The sequence below is a fragment of the Nycticebus coucang genome, chromosome 11, assembly GCF_027406575.1.
Source record: "Nycticebus coucang isolate mNycCou1 chromosome 11, mNycCou1.pri, whole genome shotgun sequence".
NCBI lineage: Eukaryota > Metazoa > Chordata > Mammalia > Primates > Lorisidae > Nycticebus > Nycticebus coucang.
In genome coordinates, this window is record NC_069790.1 from 77,436,854 (window position 1) to 77,457,247 (window position 20,394).

The following is a 20,394-nucleotide window of genomic DNA, read 5'->3' on the forward strand; positions in this document are numbered from 1 at the left end:
TCATTAGCCAGCCTCTATCTTATCAGCGGATTCTATATGCTTTAGCAGCTGCAGTCAGGGTGTTTTCTATAAAGGACAATTCTGAATTCTAAAGGATCTTCTTTGAAAAGTAAACTGGAGTAGAGGGGAGATAGGCAGGGCTGGCACCTTGGCTGAGGGAGCCCTGCCAGGGCTTTGTGAGGCAGGGATTCCCCTAGTGCCCAGCTGTGGAAATGAAGGCATTTGAGAAAGTTGCCCAAAATCACAAGGCTATTAAGTGGAGGAGCTGGGGGCAGAACCAGGGCCTGTGGCCTCACTTGCTACCACTGTAGTTAGACACTAAATGTAGTACCGTGGTGGTTAGAGGGGGGATATTGAATCAGCCTTCCTCAGCAGAGGAGGAAATGGAGACACAGGAAAGTCAAGTGACTAAGGCAGGCTGTGAGCGGCAGGCAGAGCCGTGCCAAGCAGCTCCCGTGCCAGATGCTTATGAGATTTTCTGGAGCGCCCACTCCCCCCTCAGATAGGAGTACCCTTTTAGAGGATGTCAAAGCCTGAATGGCTGGGGAGCTGCTCCTTAAAGAACGGGTGCCTGGCAGGGTGCGGTGGCTCATGCCCGTAATCCTAGCACTCTGGGAGGAGGAAGGCAGATTGTTTGAGCTCAGGAATTCTAAACCAGCCTGAGCAAGAGTGAGACCCCAGCTGTACTAAAAATAGTAAAAGTAGTCGGGCATTGTGGCTCATGCCTATAAACCCAGAACTTTGGGAGGCCAAAGTGGGCAGAACACCTGAGCTCAAGAGTTTCAGACCAGCCTGAGCTAGAGCAAGACCCCAACTCTAAAAATAGCTGGGTGCTGTGGCAGGCGCCTGTAGTCCCAGCTACTTGGGAGGCTGAGGCAAAAAATTTCTTGAGCCCAAGAGTTTGAGGTCGCTGTGGGCTATGATGCCATGGCACTCTACTGAGGGTGACAAAGTAAGACTCTGTTTTTTTTTTTTTTAGAGACAGTCTCACTTTGTCGCCCTCAGTAGAGTGCTATGGTGTCACAGTTCACAGCGACCTCCAGCTCCTGGGCTTAGGCGATTCTCTTGCCTCAGCCTTCTGAGTAGCTGGGACCACAGGTGCCTGGCACAATGCCCGGCTATTTTTTTTTTTTGTTGTTGCAGTTTGGCTGGGGCTGGGTTTGAACCCGCCACTCTCAGTATATGGGGCCGGCGCCCTACTCACTGAGCTATAGGTGCCACACGAGACTCTGTCTTAAAAAAATGAATAAATATGGGCGGCGCCTGTGGCTCAGTGAGCAGGGTGCCGGCCCCATATACCGAGGGTGGTGGGTTCGAACCCAGCCCCAGCCAAACTGCAACAAAAAAATAGCCAGGCGTTGTGGTGGGCGCCTGTAGTCCCAGCTACTCGGGAGGCTGAGGCAGGAGAATCGCCTAAGCCCAGGAGTTGGAGGTTGCTGTGAGCTGTGTGATGCCATGGCACTCTACTGAGGGCAATAAAGTGAAACTCTGTCTCTACAAAAACAAACAAACAAAGAAACAAAAAAATGAATAAATAAAAAAAAATAAAAATACTAAAATTAGCGGGGTGTTGTGGTGGGCGCTTGTAGTTCCAGCTATTCTGGAGGCTGAGGCAAGAGGATCACTTGAGTCCAAGAGTTCGAGGTTTCTGTGAACTATGATGCCATAGCACTCTACTGGGGGCAACAGAGTGAGATTCTCAAAAAAAAAAAAAAAAGGTGCCTGTCACAAATAGACTTATACTAGGTCTTCTCTAACCCTCTTCACCTCCTACCCACTGCCAGGCCGCAAGAGCTATCTAGGGCACTAAATTCTTTGGTAAACACCAGGGCGGGCTGGTGGCCTACAGTTCTCACGCCAGCCAAGTTCCCAAACCTCCCAGGCTCCAGGTTGGTTTCTCAGTCACATGGTCACACCCTGTGCACTCAGTTAATTATGAGGGGAAACAGCATTTCTGGAGTGTCTACATATGTGTCAGGCACCATGCAAGCTACTTTTCACTTACTGGTTCATGTTATCTGCTAAGCACATATGATACTGTTAGCCTTCTTGTTATAGATGGGGAAATTAAAGCTTAGCAAGATTGTGAAACAAGACCAAGGTTACGCAGACCTCAGCAGCTGGGAGGAAAGCCCAAGCTTGCCTGGCCCCAGAGCCAGTGACGTCCTTTCTACCCTGGCCTGGCGTGCTCCCTTCCCCATGATTCTTAAACAGAACAAACCTTTCTCATTTGCAGCTGCTGCAAAGCCAGTAACTTAGGGTCCCCTTTCTCCCTTGTCAGCCCTCCCCTTCCCGCCTCCTCCCCTATTTGTCATGTATATGGAGGTGCAAATTTCTGGCTTCAACTGCTGTAGAGTAGGATCTGGGTAGTCCCAGGGGCTTTCCAGGGCCCTGAGATATTTCCATCAGCACCCAAGGATATACTCGTAAGACACCTAGCCTAGCTAAAAGGAAAAGCAGAAGAAATATAAAGTCATGGGGAGACAAGCACATGCACGCATTGCTGGGAGGGCTTTCAAGGAATTATGTTCTTCTGGAGAACAACCTGGTGATAATAACAGGAACTAAAAAACATTTCTAACTTTTGATCTGGTAATCTGGTGAAGTTAGTTTAGAAAGTAGACCTCAAGGAAATACCCCAAATGAAAAAAAAAAGTTCAAAGATAGTCTCAGCAGCACTGTTTATCATAGTAAAAAATACTATAAACTACCTGAGTGATCTATAATAAAACAGTTGAAATTGATAGGTAGGAGGGTTAGGTCCATCTAAGAAAATACTTATGTGAAATAAGAACCTAAATCCACAAGAAAATAAAATGATTACCAAAATAGTAAACCCTAGTCACTATTTTATAAAAACACTTAGCATACATGTCTGACAATGAGGAAAAAATGAAGAACGGAGGATGGATTGCTTAATAGACTGTTTTTGTTAAAGTTCATACAAGAAAAAGGAAGCAAACAACAAAAAACACTAAGATATCTTTAAAGGGAGAGGATAAAGAAGAGAATATAGGTACAAATAGAAAAGTAGAGAAAAGAAAAACATGATTAAAATCTAACCTCTTTTTTTTTTTTTTTTTTTTTTTAGCATTTCCTTGGCATACGCCAGTGCCAGACTTGGGGCCCTGAGCACTGGGTTATCACAGTGGTGATAAGACAGACATTGTCATTGCTAGACCTTCATAATCAGAGGGCTCCCTTGGGGTGGGGACAGCACTTTTCCAGATCCTGGTGGGCTGCCATGTTAGTCACCTTGAGTGGTGGTGAACACTTGCCCCTCAGAAGGCAGGCTGCTCTCTGAAGGGCCTGGGGGTCGGGGGGTGGGACAACCCTCGCTGGCCTGCTGGACTATGCTCGGAGCCAGAGACTCCATCCTCTCAGTAACATTAGGACTTTCATTGCCCCATCTGTTTTCCTCTCTCCGGGTCTGACAGATAGTTGGAGGGGTTGACAAGGAGTTTTATCTGCACGGTATTGAACTTCTCCATCACAGCAAACCCCACCACAACCACCGAACCCACGCACTACACAGCACATGTGTTCAAACACAGGAGTCACCATGGCTTTGGTGGAAATTGGCAGTTTCCAGCTTTCGGATAAAGCTGTTGAATTCTGCTTTCAGATGGCACAGCTGACATTATCGCTGTCTCAGGGTACTGAAGGGACAGGTGCAGCAGAGAGCTGGACCTGGGCACAAGAGAAGCAGAGGCCAGGAGGTTGTGGAGAGAAGAACCATGAGCTGGAACTCCCAATGTCTAAAATACTCAAACAGCTCCAGTGCTGTGTTGGAGTATATCCTTGTGTGCTTGGTTTTTGTCCTGGTGCGTTGGGCAAAGCATACAAAAGCATTGTCCTTGTCACAGGCATACCTGCCCACACCTCAGGGAGAGAGGATTCTGGATGTGGGAGGCAGAGAAAGTGCGTAGGCTGCACTTACACACCAGTGAGCAGGGACTCCTTCACTCTCGGGACAGCAGGGCCAGGCCCACAAATCTGTACTTTTTTTTTTTAATCTGTATTTTTTTAAAAGGTCCTGAGGTGATTTTCATGCTCTGTCAGCTTTGGGAGTCACTGGAAGTGTGGACCAAACACTGCTGGCTTTGGAATCAGAAAGATTTGGGCTGAAATCCCAGCTCTGTCACTCATTAGCTCTGTGACTTGGGCAAATAACTTAACCCCCTGAAGCCCAGTCTCCTGACCAACAAAATAGAGACAACTATATCCACATCACAGGGTTACAGCAGGGCATGCTGAGCCTCCCTCTCAGCACACATCACATACTGTAACTGCTGCCTTACTGATCTAAGTGTCCTCTGGTTGGACACACCTTGAAGGCCACGTCCTGTTCACTCTTTTATCCCTGACATTTAGTACAGGGTCTCACCCTCAGGAGCACCTATTGTATTCACGGATAATTAAACACGTGTAGGCAGGATGGATAACATAGGGAAGATGTCTACCACACTGTTGACACACAGGAGATACTTAATCTAAGTTCCCCTGATCCATGACAACGTGCGTAAAAATAAAAACCCTACGTAGTAGTTTTCCTAAGTAGGCAGTTCTCAGCCTTCTCCCTTCCCCTGAGTTAAAATTATTCCATCTATGAGAATCCTACGGGACCACACTGTTTAAGGATCACAGGCTGAGCAGGAGAAACCTCTACTGCTTTATTTCTGCCTGTACAGACCTCCAAGTTCAACAGTACAGGGCCATGGTCTCCTACAACAGCAGGTGCATAGTCTCAACTCACTGCTAACCTCACGGCGTCACTCAGAGCCACTCACCCCACAGGCTGTCATGGTCCTGCAGCAGCCACTAATAACGGAACCATTTCTGTTCTCCTTGGAGTGGCAGTTGGCAGTGCCAAACAGGAAGTTGTCTCGAAGTAGGGTGTGGTTGTACCCTGTCAACATATGCGTACGGAGCCACATTTTTCTTTCTTCCCCCCTTCAGCCCCCTTCTGTCTTTCTTCTTTGGAAGTAAAAGGTCTATTTTCATGAAAAGAAAACTTTTTACTTGAGTTAAGATCAACCAACCCTTAATACTATTATACAAACAAAAACCTAGGACAGAAAGGGCCTAAAATACTGCAAGGATCTATTTTCCTCCCACCTGTCACTCACTTGAGGCATTTAGTTAGGAACCAACGGTGTGCAAGAGTGTGTGTAAATTTTCCCCTTTATTGCCCCATGGGTACACAGGAAATAAAACCCTAGCTAGAAAGCCAGCCAGATACACCACCCAGCATTCTGGAGAGCCAGTCCATGACCAACCTTTATCCAGGGCCCACGGTATGCACACACCGGACTGAGGATAGTCCATGATTAAGAAGGAGGAAAAACACAGGTCACTATTTTCAAGCTATCTGTACAGTTTGAATAGAAAAGACCTGAAACATATCTTAACACAATTACATATAAAAATACAGAAACAAAAACAAATGCACAGTATCATCTGAGCTGCACACAAATGCCAGGAATTGGGGTGACCAGGTTCATTCCAGAGGGCTTCCTGGTGCTCTGAAAGGGGTGCTAGGAAATTTTCGACTACACTCCTTTTCAGGCCTGAGGCTTGTGCCTCTAGAAGGGCTGTCCAAAATAGACTGGTCCCCAACCCAGCCTCCTGCTCTTGACCTCTTTCTGAGGGAGCTGCTCTCCCCACTCCAGCCTCAGCCCTGTCTCCGCTCCTGCTCCAGCCCACAGACTAAGAGCACTGTCTATACAAAAACTCATCTCGCTAAACAGATCGTGGGCTGCCAGCTCTCTGCCCTGTGCCGGGCGGAACGCCAGCCTGTGTGGCCAACGTGCCCTGCACTCACACTTACACATCCCAGGGAGGCAGCCTTGCTGTTTGGATAAGGAGGCTGAGCCAGTGACATGCCCGCCAGCCTCGTGGTGTAGACGTTTCCTGCCTCCTGGCTGAGGGCTCTGGCCAGTCAGAACGCACTACTTCCCCTTTAAGAGAGCACGCCCAGATGAGATTAGGGAAAGGCAGAAAGAAAAGCCCGGAACAGTCAGGGTTGTCTTCTGAATTTGGCAGATGAACTTGGGTTTTCCAGAGCTGCACACACAGGTGTGGTCAGAGGTGGCGGGCTCCTCAGGTGCTCCTGAGAGCCAGTGCCCTGTGTGCAGAATCGGGCAGAATGGTGGCCTCGCTCCAGCGGCCAGGTCCGGCTCTGGAGGGAGCCACCAGCTGCCTGGGCCTGTGTTCCTGCAGCTCTGCAGAAGCACCTTGGGCCCTTCCACTCCTCTTGTCCTCAGGGCCTGTCCATCCTGACAGGCAGAGCCCACTTTACTTCCTAGCACTATGCTCTGCAGAGGGTAGAGACATCATTTCAGGGATTGGAAAATACTTTAATGTGACATTTAACTATTGCTTTAAGCAGGGGGTATTCATTCATTCTGGATATTTAGAAAGTTTATTCCCTGATCTTAGCAAAGGACAGTAAACTTCTGGGGAGGGAGGATCCTACAAAACAATGGTTTGCAAAAGGCCACATGTTCTATGATTCCATTGATTTGAAATATCCAGAATAGGTAAATCCATGGTGCCAGAAAACAGATTCTTGGTTGTCAGGAGCTGTCTGGGAGAAGAAGGGGTGGGGAGTGGCTGCTTTTGGAATGGAGGGTCCCCCTTGTAGGTGGTGGTTGCACAACATTGTGAGTGTACTCACTGTGCTCTAAACATGGCTAATTTTCTGTTATGCAAATTTCACCTCAACTGAAAAAAAAAAAAGCAATGGTAAACAGTGTTTTGGATATCTTTAACTTTTAGGACCTGTCCTGGGTTTCATCCAATATTTCTTTGTAAAACCTGCCTATTATCTGATGAATCTTTTTTTTTTTTTAAAGACAGAGTCTCACTTTATCACCCTTGGTACAGTACAGTGGCATCACAGCTCACAGCAACCTCCAACTCCTGGGCTTAGGGGATTCTCTTGCCTCAGCCTCCCAAGTAACTGGGACTACAGGCTCCTGCCACAACGCCCGGCTATACCTGATGAATCTTAAGTCAACCCTGGCTAAAGAGCCTCTTAGAAAGGAAAACTAAGACAACAAACGCTTTCCCAGACTCAGAAGGATGACTCTAGTGGATAATTTCAGACTGTGGGCAGACAGGACCCCCTCAAACCATGCCACATGAGCTAGGCAGCACCTGCTTGCCTTTGCAAGGCCGTCTCCTGTTAGGACCATCTCTTTAGCAGCTGGAGAAAATAACCAAAGCCAGAGACAGTGAGTCTCCTGTGGGAGAATTATTCAGGGAGAAGATGACTTTGGACCTTTGGGTTCTTTCTTGGCTTCCTTTTTCCCTTTTGTAGAGTTTCTTCCCAGAATTAAGGAGAATTAGTAATCAGTTTCTGGTTGGCAGGGAGCTGTACTGGTTGGCAAGATAGAACTCACTTCCACAATTCCATTTTGTGGGAATCAAGTCAATGGGGATAAGGGAGTATGAGCTGACTGTCCACCCGACCAACCCCCCTGGACGGAGTTTTCCAGCCCTCCTTTCTCAGTCATTCTCAGCTTCAGATGGAGACTGTCTACTCCCAAGGATTAGGCTGTAAGCCTTGTCCTCTGGACCCAAGGCAAACGGGTCAAGGGCCCCTGGGCACAGTTCCCTCACCCAGGGGACTGCTGAGTAGAAGCCTGCTGGATGTTGCAATGCTTGGTAGAAACACAGATGAAAGGGCAGACCCTGTGGTCTGGGAGCCTGAGTCTTTCCAGAGACAATAGTTTTCCTAGTATCTCTGCTGAGAGGTCCAGGAGGATGTGGAGGACAGAGATGGGAGCGGCTTCCCTTGGGCCAGCTCTCCCAGAGCAATCTGGACCTTCTAGAGCACTGGCTGTTGCTCCTTTCAGCCCTGTTCTCTCTCCTCACCTTGGGTGCCCAGGTAATAAGTAGGTGGCCTAAGTTCTCAGCAAATGGATGGGTTAAGATAGTAAGATGCGGTATTTTCACATCTAAAGAGTAGCAAGTTTAGCTTAACTCTAAATACAAAACCAAAAGTCTCAGCCCAATTAAAAAAAGGGCAAAGGACTCAAATAGGCATCTCTCCAGAGAAGAATGGCGAATAAATGGCTAACATGAGAATATGAAAAGATGCTGTAATGTACGGCATTAGAAAAATACAAATTGAAACCACAATGCAGTACCAGTCACACCCACTAGGATGGCTATTAAAAAACAAACAGAAAATAACAAGTCTTGTGGAGACTTAAAACTCTTGTGCACTACTGGTGGGCATGTTAAATGGTACTGCCTTTAGGAAGAACAGTATGGTGGACCTCAAAACGTGAAAAACAGAATTACCCTATGATCCAGCAATTCCACTTCTGGGTATATACCCTCCAACTGAAAGCTGGATCTCAAAGAGATATGTGTATACCCATGTTCATAGCAACAGTATTCACAATGGCCAAAAGGTGGAAGCCACCCAAGTGTCTATCTACCAGTGGATAAATGAGTAAACAAAATGTAGTTACACATACATATAATGGAATGTTATTCAGCCTTAAAAAAGAAGGAAATTCTGCCACATGCTATGACATGAATGAGCCTTGGGGACATTACGCTAAGGAAATAAGCCAATCAGAAAAAGACAAATACTGGGCTCATGCACCTAGCACTCTGGGAGGCCAAGACAGGTGGACTGCTTGAGCTCAGGAGTTTCAAACCAACCTGAGCAAGAGCAAGACCCCAACTCTACTAAAAACAGAAAAAAACTAGCTGGGCATCATGCCTGTCATCCCAGCTACTCAGAAGCCTGAGGCAAGGGGATCACTTGAACCCAAGAGTTTGAGGTTGCTGTGAGCTATGATACCATGGCACTCTACCCAGGGAAACAGAGGGAGATTGTCTCAAAAAAAAAAAAAAAGACAAATACTGTATGATTCCACTTACCTAGAGTGATCAAATTCATAGACAGAAAGAATGGTGGTTGCCAGGGATTGAAGAGCAAGAGGAAGGGAGAGTTACTATTTACTGGGTTTGGAGTTTCAGTTTTGCAAGATAGAGTTCTGGAGATGGATGGTGGTGATGGGTGCATAACAATGTGAAGGTATGTAATGCTGCAGAATTATATAATACATTAAAAATTGTTAGGATGGTAAATTTTATGTTAAGTGTATTTTACCACAATTAAATTTTTTTAAATTAAAAAGATAGACTAGAATTACCATGTCACCCAGCAATTCTACACCTAGGTATATACCCCAAAGGACTGAAAACAGGGTGGCACCTGTGGCTCAAAGGAGTAGGGTGCTGGCCGCATATGCTGGAGGTGGTGGGTTCAAACCCAGCCCTGGCCAAAAACTGCAAAAAAAAGAGAAAGAACTGAAAATAGGTACTCAAAAAAAATCCTTGTACACAATGTTCATAGCAACACTATTCACAACAACTGGAAATAAGCTCAATGCCCATCAGTGGATAGATGAGTGAATAAACAAAAATTGTGGTGTGTACATACAATAAAATAACATTCAGCCATAAAAAGGAATGAAGTATGAAACGTGCCACAACTCAGATGAATCCCCAAAACATTATACTAAATGAACAAAGCCACAAAAGGTTATGTGTGTGTGTATATATATATCGCATATGATTCCATTGATATGAAATGTCCAGAATAGGCAAATCCATAGAGACGGAAAGCAGACTGGTGGTTGCCAGAGGCTGCAGGTGGAGGGAGAGGGAAATAACTGCTTAATGGGTATGAGATTTTATCTTGGAGTGATGAAATATTTTGGGATTAGACAGAAGTGGTAGTTGCACAACACTGCGAATGTAGTAAATGCCACTGAATCGTTCAGTTTAAAATGGTTAATTTTATGTTAAGCAAAATTTCATTTCAATTAAAAAAAAAGCCTTCAGAAAGTAAGAACCAAAACAGGTTGCTGTGAGCCGTGTGACGCCACCCTCGGCATATGGGGCTGGCGCCCTACTCACTGAGCCACAGGTGCCGCCCTAGCCGGGTGTTTTATAGTCCCAGCTATTCAGGAAGCTGAGGCAAGAGGATCACTTGAGCCCAAGAGTTGGAGGTTGTTGTGAGTTATGATAACACAGCACTCTACCCAGGGCTATTAATTGAGACTCTGTCTCAAAAATAGTGAGCAGGGCACTGGCCCCATATACCAAGGGTGGTGGGTTCAAACCCAGGCCCAGCCAAACTGCAACAAAATATAGCCGGGTGTTGTGGCGGATGCCTGTAGTCCCAGCTACTTGGGAGGCTGAGGCAAGAGAATTGCTTGTGCCCAAGAGTTGGAGGTTGCTGTGAGCTATGATGCCACAGCACCCTACTGATGGTGACAAAAAATAAATATATAAATAAACTCTTTCTTGAAATCACTTAAAGGAGGTGATTTTTGTGTGTGTGAGAACGAGAGAGACAGAGTCTCACTATGTCAGTACAGTGTGGTGGTGTCACAGCTCACAGCAACCTCAAACTCCTGGGCTTAAGCAGTTCTCTTGCCTCAGCCTCCCAGTAGCTGGGATTACAGGCACTTGACACAATGCCCGGCTATTTTTTGGTTGCAGTTGTCTTTGGTGTTTAGCTGGCCTGGGCCAGGCTTGAACCCACCAGTCTCAGTGTATGTGGCCCTACTCACTGAGTTATGGGTGCCAAGCCAAAGGCGGTGATTTTTAAGTTAAGGTCATCAAGGCAGCCAGCAGGATAAAACCAGCTCTCTAAGACAATAGTTCCTAAACATCACCCATTTGAATTCATGAAGAAGTGTTAATCTGTCTTATTGGGATACACATAAACGTACGTGTACATACAGATGATTCCGTATGTCCTCCCCATGCTTCTGTGCTAGGATCACCTTTCATGTACACATTGATTATGATAGATTGTTGGAGTTTTGTTACTGCTTAGGGCAGTGTTTTCCAACCTTTTTTTTTATCTCACGGTGCACTTGAATCTACAGTTAAACTTTCAAAGCTCGCTTAAATGATGTTAATCAAAGAACAAACAAACAAAAAAAGAGGCTCAGCGCCCGTAGCACAGTGGTTACACCACTGGTCATATACATCAAGGCTGGCGGGTTCAAACCTGGCCCAGGCCTGCTAAACACAATGACAACTGCAACAAAAAATTGCTGGGCATTGTGGTGGGTGCCTGTAGTCCCAGCTACTTGGGAGGCTGAGGCAAGAGAGTTGCTTAAGCCAAAGAGTTTGAGGTTGCTGTGAGCTGTAACACCACTGCACTCTACCCAGGGTGACATAGTGAGACTCTGCCTCAAAAAAACCCAAAACACAAAAAGAGTTTAAAAAAAAATTGGCTGGGCACAGTGGCTTATGCTTGTAATCCCAGCACTCTGGGAGTCTGAGGCAGGTGGATCACCTGAGCTCACAGGCTCGAGACCAGCCTGAGCAAGAGTGAGACTGGTCTCAGGCTGGTCTCAAACCTGTGAGCTCAGGCACTCCACCCACCTCCGCCTCCCAGAGTGCTAGGATTATAGGTGTGAGCCACTGTGGTTTTCTTTTTTAAAAAATTTCAGATTAACATGAGGGTACAAATGATTAGGTTACAATGTTTGCATTTGTTAGGTAAGGTCTCTGTTGTAGTTATGTCCTGCTCCCAGGAGGTGTGCCATACACCAAAACATCACTTTCACTACTCTCCTGACCTTGGTTGTCTTTAGCTCCTTCCTTCTGTTCTCCACAAACAGAACTCAGAAAGGAGAACATTAGAGATGGAATTCTGACAGCCTCCCAGCTGTCTAATCTGGACATTATTCTCCCATTAGTGCAGTTACAGATCCACCTACATTTTCATTTCTGAGGGCTGCTTCACCTCTGAGTCTTATTCCACACATTGTGCTGCCAAGCCACAAACCCGGTTTTCCTTTACAGATGTCACCTAGCTGGATTCAGTCTGCTGCTCCAGCCTGTTGGGATCGTTTTGGACCCTGATCCATTCACATATCCATTCTCTCTCCCAAACTTGATCTGCCTGCCATCAGAGCTATTCTTCTTCCAAACTCTCATTCATAACGTGGAAGAGGACAGCCCCAAGTGGGCAATTTGATAGTCTCCCAGTGAGACAGTGACCTGGGAACAGCAAGCACCCTTGAGGTGTGGCTGTACTGAACCACCTGCCACTCAGGGTAGGTGTGTCATCTGGCCCACATTTCTTCATCTTCTCAGAAAGGACTGCAGGGGTGACTCCGACAAATAGGGCTAATGACAGCCCTCCTTTTACTGCTGGTTGTGAGGGTTAAGTGTAAAGCTCTTCCAAGCAGGGCATTTACCCCACGAGCAATCAAATGTGGCCTTTATTACTGACAATAGAATAATAACTTAAAAACGGTTTTCCAGGATGGCGCCTGTGGCTCAAAGGAGTAGGGTGCCAGCCCCATATGCCAGAGGTGGTGGGTTCAAACCCAGCCCTGGCCAAAAACTGGAAAAAAAACAAACAAAAAAAAACCCCAAAAAAACGGTTTTCCAGTTCTCTGACAAACTACCCTCCTTTTTGGCAACCAAATACCAGATGTTAGGGAGCTGAAATCAATAGAAGGAACACTGGCATTCAAGAGCTAGACTTTAAATCCTGGCTCTCCTTCCAGAATTTCCACACTCTGAGGTTAACAGAACCTGCCCCTCTAGAGATGTAGGGAGGAGTCATTGAGACCAGGCATGTAAAAGAGATTTCAAAGTAGAGTTAGGCTATGCAAACGTAATAGAACAGTATTATGATTATTACTATTACAAATGAGTCAAAGATACCCTTTCCATTGGCAGAACCAGCCCGTTAAATCAAGGAGGAACGTACAGGTGTACTCGGTGCCAGAAGGAACAGGTCTTCCAGCATACAACAGCTGGGCTTCTGCGACCCACTGACAGATTTCTGTCTCCTTTCCTGGCAGCTGTCACCTCCTGTCTTCTCAGACCAGAGCCGAGGCTGGCTTACAGGGAAAGGGAAATGGGTCTCAGCCTACAGGAGCACACTGCCTCTCCAGGATCCCCTTGCAGAGACCAGGACTGAAATAATTAGTAGCAGGGACCTGGAAGGTGACGAAGGGCAAGAAGTGTTGCTTTTAGCTTCCCTGTAGTTTGACCTCCCAATTAATCCCTGAGCTTCCATCCTGGATGGTGGTTTCTAAGAATACCAGGCCTTTGGCCATGACATTCTCAGGACAGGGTCCCAGAAGCCAGGTTCTCTTCTCGGCTAAGGATTTTGTGTCCTTGGAGAAGACATGGTCTTCACTAAAGATCTTTTAAACATTTTGCAAAGTGCTGCCAGAGGCCACCTGTTGGCCCCCAGCATCTCAGGGTCAAAGCTATCCCACTGCAGGGGAAGGAGAGGAACTGGTGTGGCCAACCACATGCCCCTGGGAAGAGATTACTGGTTTAGTTAAAAAGGGAGGCTATGGCTGTCATAAATAATTCTCCTCTTTTTGTTCACTGAAGGTTGGTTTTCCAACTTCCAGGGGAATGGACACTGAGGGCAGATTTTAAAAAAAGATATATACACACAGAGATGATTCTCAACTTACAATGGGGGTTATAACCTGATAAGTCCATTGTAAATTGAAAATATCCTTAAGTCAAAAATGCATTTAACACTCCAGGACTCTGGGAGGCAGAGGTAGGTGAATCACCTGAGCTCACAGGTTCAAAACCAGCCCGAGCCAGAGCAAGACCTCGCCTCTAAAAATAGCCCAGCATTGCGTCCCAGATACTCAGGAGGCTGAGGCAAGAGAATAGCTTAAGCCCAAGAAGCTGTGAGCTACGACATCACAGCACTCTACCAACGGGTGACAAAGTGAGACTCTATCTCAAAAAAAAAAAAAAAACAAAACAAAAAAAACGCATTTAACACATTTAACCTACCGAACATCATAGCTTAGCCCAGTCTACCTTAGACACGCACAGGACACTTACATTAGCCTATAGGTGGGCAAAAATCCTCGAACACAAAGCCTATTTTGTAATAAAATGTTGCATATCTCACACAATTTATTGAATACTGTGCTGGAAATGAAAAACAGAAAGACTGCTTGGGTACTTGAAATACGGTTTCTATCACTTTCTATCACTTTCACACCACCGTGATGTCAAAAAATCATTAAGTCGAACCATGGTAAGTCAGGGACCGTCTGTGTCTATATGTAATTGTTGGTAAGACACCCAGAGGATGGTGCCAATGAATCTATTAACAGATCAGGGAGTTTGCCCAGAAAGGAGCTGCGGAGGGGGGGAGCCCGGAAGGGAAGGTAACATTCCTGTCAGATAATTCGTGAAGCCCACTGGTCCACGAGCTACCCTTACTCAAGCTGCCCCTTCAAGAGTCTTCTTAAGACAGCAGGCTGCCAGGCGGTGCCTGTGGCTCAGTCGGTAAGGCGCCGGCCCCATATACCGAGGGCGGCGGGTTCAAACCCGGCCCTGGCTGAACTGCAACCAAAAAATAGCTGGGCGTTGTGGCGGGAGCCTGTAGTCCCAGCTACTCGGGAGGCTGAGGCAAGAGAATCGCTTAAGCTCAGGAGTTGGAGGTTGCTGTGAGCTGTGTGATGCCATGGCACTCTACCGAGGGCCATAAAGTGAGACTCTTGTCTCTACAAAAAAAAAAAAAAAAAAGACAGCAGGCTGCCAAAGTCACCTAAAAATCACCATAGGACACATGAAACCTAACTCAGACTTTCACAGCCAATGGCAATGTTTTCCTGTGACTTGTAAACATATTCCTGTCTTTCTGTGTTTCTTCTGACTATGCACCTACACAATGAGATGGTGCCTGTTTCTGTACACCCATGCAGGAGAGAACGAACTCACAGATGAATGTCTACATCACGGCGGCAACTGCAATATTCTGATGCTGCTACTTAATGGGAGCTGAGGCAGGACTAGGGTTATTTGACCGGTGTTACGGGATAAGCTTTGTACCCCCCTCAATTCATACATTGAAATCCTAACCCCCTAGTACTTGAGAATGGGTCTACATTTGGAGATAAGTCTTTGTAGATGTAATTAAGTTAAAATGAGGCTATAACAATGGGGCCCTTATCCAATGCAACTGGTGCCTTTATGAAATAAAGAGACATCAGGCAGCCAGGCAAGGCGGCTCCCTCCTGTAATCCTAGCACTCTGGGAGGCCAAGGTGGGAGGATCCCCTGAGCTCAGGGGTTTGAGACTAGCCTGAGCAAGAGCAAGAACAAGATCCTGTCTCCACTAAAAACAGAAAAACTAGCCAGGCATTGTGGTGGGCCCCTGTAGTCCCAGCTACTTGGAAGGCTAAAGCAAGAGGATCCCTTGAGCCCAAGAATTTGAGGTTGCTGTGACCTATGACACCACAGCACTCTGCCCAGGGTGACTGAGACTCTGTCTCAAAAAAAAAAAAAAAAAAAAAAAGAGCCACCAGGGACACAGGTGCAGAGAGTGACCACGTGAAGAGACAGCAAGAGGGTAGCCATATGCAAGTCAAGGAGAGGCCTCGGGAGAACCAACCCTGTCGGCACCTTAATCTTACTTAACTTCCCAGATTCCAGGACTGGGAGGAAATAAACTTTAGTTGTTTAAGCCACCCAATCTGTTTTGTAATCACTAGAAAACTAGTATCATCGGTTTACTTAAAAGCTATATTCAATAGTTTAAGGAGAAAAGATATAGCATGCAGTTGCAACTCAAATACATCTTCCTCCTTTATTCAAGGACTAAGAGGGTCACCCTGGGGGTATCTCCTGATCCCTGATATTTGGCAAAGCCCATTCACCCCAGGGTCCTGCAATGGAGTTAGTCTATAAGGACCTAGGTAGCTGGTCTGAAATGTCTTACTATGGGCCACAGCCTGGGAGTAACCAGCTCCTTGTGTCTGCTTACTGTCCTTTTTTTTTTTTTGGAGACAGTCTCACTCTGTTGCCTTGAGTAGAGTGCTGTGGCATCATAAGTCACAGCAACCCCAGATTCTTCAGCTTAAGCAATCCTCTTACCTCAGTTTCCCAAGCTGCTGAGACTACAGGTGCCCACCACAACACCCAGTTCATTTTTCTATTTTTAGTAGAGCTGGGGTCTCACTCTTGCTTGGACTGGTCTCAAACTCCTGAGCTCAAGCAATCTGCTGGCCTCAGCTCCCCAAAGTGCTAGGATTACAGGTGTGAGCTACCACACCTGGCACTTACTTTCTTGTTTGGCTTTCTTCCCAAAGAATAATCTGATTCCTGGTTCTGATTAATCTATATGTCACTGCTGTATTCCAGAAAAACGATCTTGGGAATGAGTGGATTAATAGCAAAGGGAGGGAGTCACGGGCTTGATGAATCTGTCCAGATAATCTGGCCCAGTGCTGCTTTTAGCTGGGAATTCACCCATGTCTAGGTTATGCCTGCATATCTCATCCCCCCTTCAACTCCTAGATCCAGCCAGACCCAGGGCTTCCCACTGTGTGGGCTCAACCAAGAGAAGAGGTGCACTCATAAATGCTTCCTGCTGCTAAGGGGCCACACTGAACCAATTGCAATCAAATAGCAGAAACCTTCACAGAGCTCTCTGGCACTGGGCTGGGAGGGATGGAAGAAACAGAGCATTATCAGACCGAAGTCTGGAGGGTCTGGGAGGGATGACTTGCCCTAGGAGACAGAGCTGAGAGGCCTTCACTTTCCCAAGGATGGCAGGATGGGCGGGTCTGGCCAATTCAAATACAAAAGCCTTTCAGCATTCACTGCCACTCCTCCCAGCTCCCATGGAAAGGCCTATAGGTTTTCTTCTTCTTTCACTCAGGCCTCCCGGTTATTTGTGCAGCAGGATAAGAGCCCCTATAATCCTCGCTAGTTGAGCGGCACATAAACCAATGCCCACCTCAAATCTAAGGTCTCCAAAAGGTGGGACTCAAGTCCTCCCCATGCCAACCTGGCAGACTGGACAAGCAAAGGGGAAGAGGAATAGAGGCCCCATCCACTGGGAAAGATTTGATTCAAATTATAACAAAGAGTTTCTGAGCCTCGAATTATAGCCAGTTTGTCCAGTGGATGGGGCTGTGGGCGGGGAGGGAGTGAGGGTCTGATGGCCCATGTCCAGGACTGAGTTCTAGTTGAGTTAGGCCCTCCATTGTTGGCCTTAAAGGGCTCAACTTATCCTCTGCCAGCTACGTGGGGCTGGCATAAGAGGAAAATTACAGCTCCAGACTGTAAAAGACCAGAAGCAAGATGTCTCATTATTATTCTCTGCAAGGTTAGAGAAGACAAAGAAAAAAAAACACACCTTCGTATGAATGAGAGAAACAGAGGAGAAAAAGAAATCGACTCTTGACAGCACTCAGCAGTTAGAACTATGTTAAGCCTTGGCCTAATGGTCACATTTACTACCTTGGAAATTTCTGTTCCAACTGTCCATTCTCATTTGTGCGTGAGGCAGTGATGCCAGAGGTGAGAGAGAAGCGGGAGAAGCTTGGACCTGTCTGCGTGGAACCCCAGGACTCAGATCAAAGCAGATCCTCTCCTCAGAAGGCCTTCCACAGGGCCTAAAAGATGTTTGTCGTTTTCTCCCTCCTTTTCCATTTGTTTGGTTTAAAATATTTAGCCCGAGGCACAATGAAGTGTCTCATTTACAATGTTCCCCAGAACCATTAGACTGGGACTCCACACTCATTATGCTGATGAACGCGCTATTTACCCATGCAAATTCCAGGAGCTGCAGACTCCGAGATGGGAGGTGCTGGAGGTGCGCTATCGAGGGCTGATTTAATTACACAACCATTCAGTGGGCAAAGCAGAGCAATTTTTAGCCAACTGTTCTAGTAAATATTATGGGAAACCCTTTTATAGAGTGCTAATTCTGGCTTAGTGTTTTCACTAAGCTTTAGTTCTTATTCTAACACGGACGCGGGCCCCCAAAGATGCTACTGCCAGGCCAGAAAAATCTCATGGATAAGATAATGCATTAGCTGGTATGCCATCTTGCTGTTGATTATCATTTTTTAAATATCATAAATATCTGAGTATCACTGCTACTTACGTAGGGACCAACTTAGAGACTAACTTCCCAGCGGCAGTCCTTCCTATCCAGCCCCCTTCCCTCTGGCTCAATCCCCGTGAGCAGCTTCTGGGCCAGCTTCAGGCCACCAGATGACACTGCTCCTTGAGAATCTGACAAAACAACCACAGCAAACTCATTTCGGACATTTGAAACAATACCCAATCACAGCATCCACCCTCGCGGAGAGCCCCAGAGGAAACGGCATCATTACTTTCATTTTACTCCATTTGTGAACAACCAAAGGAAAACAACACGTCCGTCCTAAGACAATTATCAGGGTTTCTGCTATTGCCGGCTGGAGAGTTTGCTCCGGAATGTTATCTAGTGACCTCTCACAGAAACTCATTTTCAAGAGCTCAAATAACCCACTGCTGCACACGCACTACCATTTCTCTAAGTGCAGAAACAAATTTCACTTTCCACAGTTGGAACAGAAACTCACATGCATCCCCGTTTCTTCAAAAAAAAAAAAAAAAGTCTATAAATAACCCAGGATCAGCAAAATTATGCAAAACATCCTGCTAGGAGAAGAAATGTAAACTAAAACCACTTACAGAGAGACTCAGGCTGCCAACTTAATCTGATGCTACGACGACTGTAAACATGTTGTACTTTTGGAACCTGAAGCAATCCACATTAGCACGGATGCCATAAAAAAACAAAAAAGGAAAAAAAATAGGAAGAAAAAATCGCAACAACTAAACAACAACAACTATAAAAGCCCAATCTCAAAACAGAGCAACGTGATTCCGTATTGTGCACCGTGCAGGAGCGACCAGCTGCAGTCAACAGCAGCCATCCGCGCTTGCACACGCCAACTGTTTTGACTACAGGCACTTGTTAAACACAGAGTTTCAGGTCCTACCAGTTGGACACCAGAAGTTCATAGAACTGACCCAGTGCCAAGAACAACAAGCACAGAAAGCGAAACGGCTGCCTCGTGCAAGTGTTTTTAACTGTTTAAGCAAGCCCCAAAGCAACCGGGTAACAATTAAGAATTAAAAAGAATTTAAATAACAAAAGACTACCACCTTGAAGGAAATGTAGATATTGGCAGATAAAAGGGCAGCCGTCGAGCTTTATTGGTGGGGTGGGTGGGTGGTTTTCCGAGAGAATTGGTGGCGGGGGAGGGGTAGGTGTCACATGACACTGTGGTTATTAACAGAAGGAACTGGGTGCTTCCTTGAAGCATCTTCTACTTAGAGACTGCCTTAAGAGATTTTGCAAATGCTGGTACACATCTGAGGGTGATGGCAGAAGCCTTGGATTTTGGAAGCTGGTAAATCTCATAGGGGGAAAAAGGGACATGCTTAATGACTTTTTAAAGACATCAGAAAGGGACTTCCAAGTTCCCTGCTCCCCGCTATGAGGCCATGGACACACAGAGGAAACCACCAGGAGCTGGTGTGGGGGAAGGGGACAGTGTTCCAAGCTGCTTCTCACCATCACCACGCCACACCAGGTCCTGGGAAACAATTCCCTGTCCTTTTCTGAGTTATGGTTGCCAGTTTACGGCTGGGGACCACCTTTCTCCCTAATCAGGACTGAATTCTACACTGCCCTATTGGTAACAGAAAATAAAGTCTTTTCACTTGGCAAACAAAATAAAACAGAACACTTCTTAAATTGTTATTGAATAAGGTTTTCCATTTTTTCCCCAGAATGAATCAAGTAGCATCTCATTTTGGGACCAAGACAATTAACCAGATACAATATTAGAGTTACCTGAGGATTTGAGAAAACTGAATTCCAAGAGAACCAGGATATGAATATAAGAGTGAGAAATTTAATTTAATTTTTATTTTATTTTATTTTTTTGAGCTACGTCACTCTGAGGCCCTGGGTTGAGTGCCAGGGCATCATTATAGCTCACAGCAACCACAAACTCTTGGGCTCAAGCAATCACTTTGCCTCGGTTTCTCTATTTTTAGCACCATTGATGCCTGGCTACTTTTTTCTAATTGTAGTAGATACGGGGTCTTGCTCTTGCTCAGGCTGGTCTCAAACTCCTGAGCTCAAGCAGTCCACCCACCTTGGCCTCCCAGAGTGCTAGTATTACAGGCATGAACCACCATACCCTTTTTAAGTGAGAAATTTTAAATTGCAAGTGGACTTAAACCTCATCTCCCATGGCCCCCCCCCCATCTATCTACCTGATTTTGTTTATTTAGAAAAGAGTCTCACTTTGTTGCCCCTGGTAGAGTACCTTGGCATCAGAGCTCACAGCAACCTCAAACTCTTGGGCGCAAGTGATTCTCTTGCCTCCCTTCCCAAGTAGCTGGGACTACAGGCACCCGCCACAACATCTGGCTATTTTTAGAGATGGGGTCTCCATCTTGGTCAGGCTGGTCTTGAAGTCATGAGCTCAGGCAAACCACCTGCCTAGGCCTGCCAGAGTGCTAGGATTATAGGCATGAGCCACTG

The 20,394-nt window shown here is 46.2% G+C and overlaps 1 protein-coding gene across 9 annotated transcripts in view; it reads right to left on the minus strand.

The window, feature by feature from the left end:
- Positions 1–20,394, minus strand: part of ATXN7L1 (ataxin 7 like 1) — a 248,010-nt gene that overhangs the window by 55,325 nt on the left and 172,291 nt on the right. The window contains exon 1 of one of the 9 annotated variants that reach the window (XM_053608613.1): positions 18,525–18,728. The exons of the other annotated variants lie outside the window; for them this stretch is intronic. The gene's annotated coding sequence lies outside the window, so the exon portion shown is untranslated. Of the gene's footprint in view, positions 1–18,524; positions 18,729–20,394 lie in introns of those variants that run through there. 9 annotated transcript variants of the gene reach the window in all.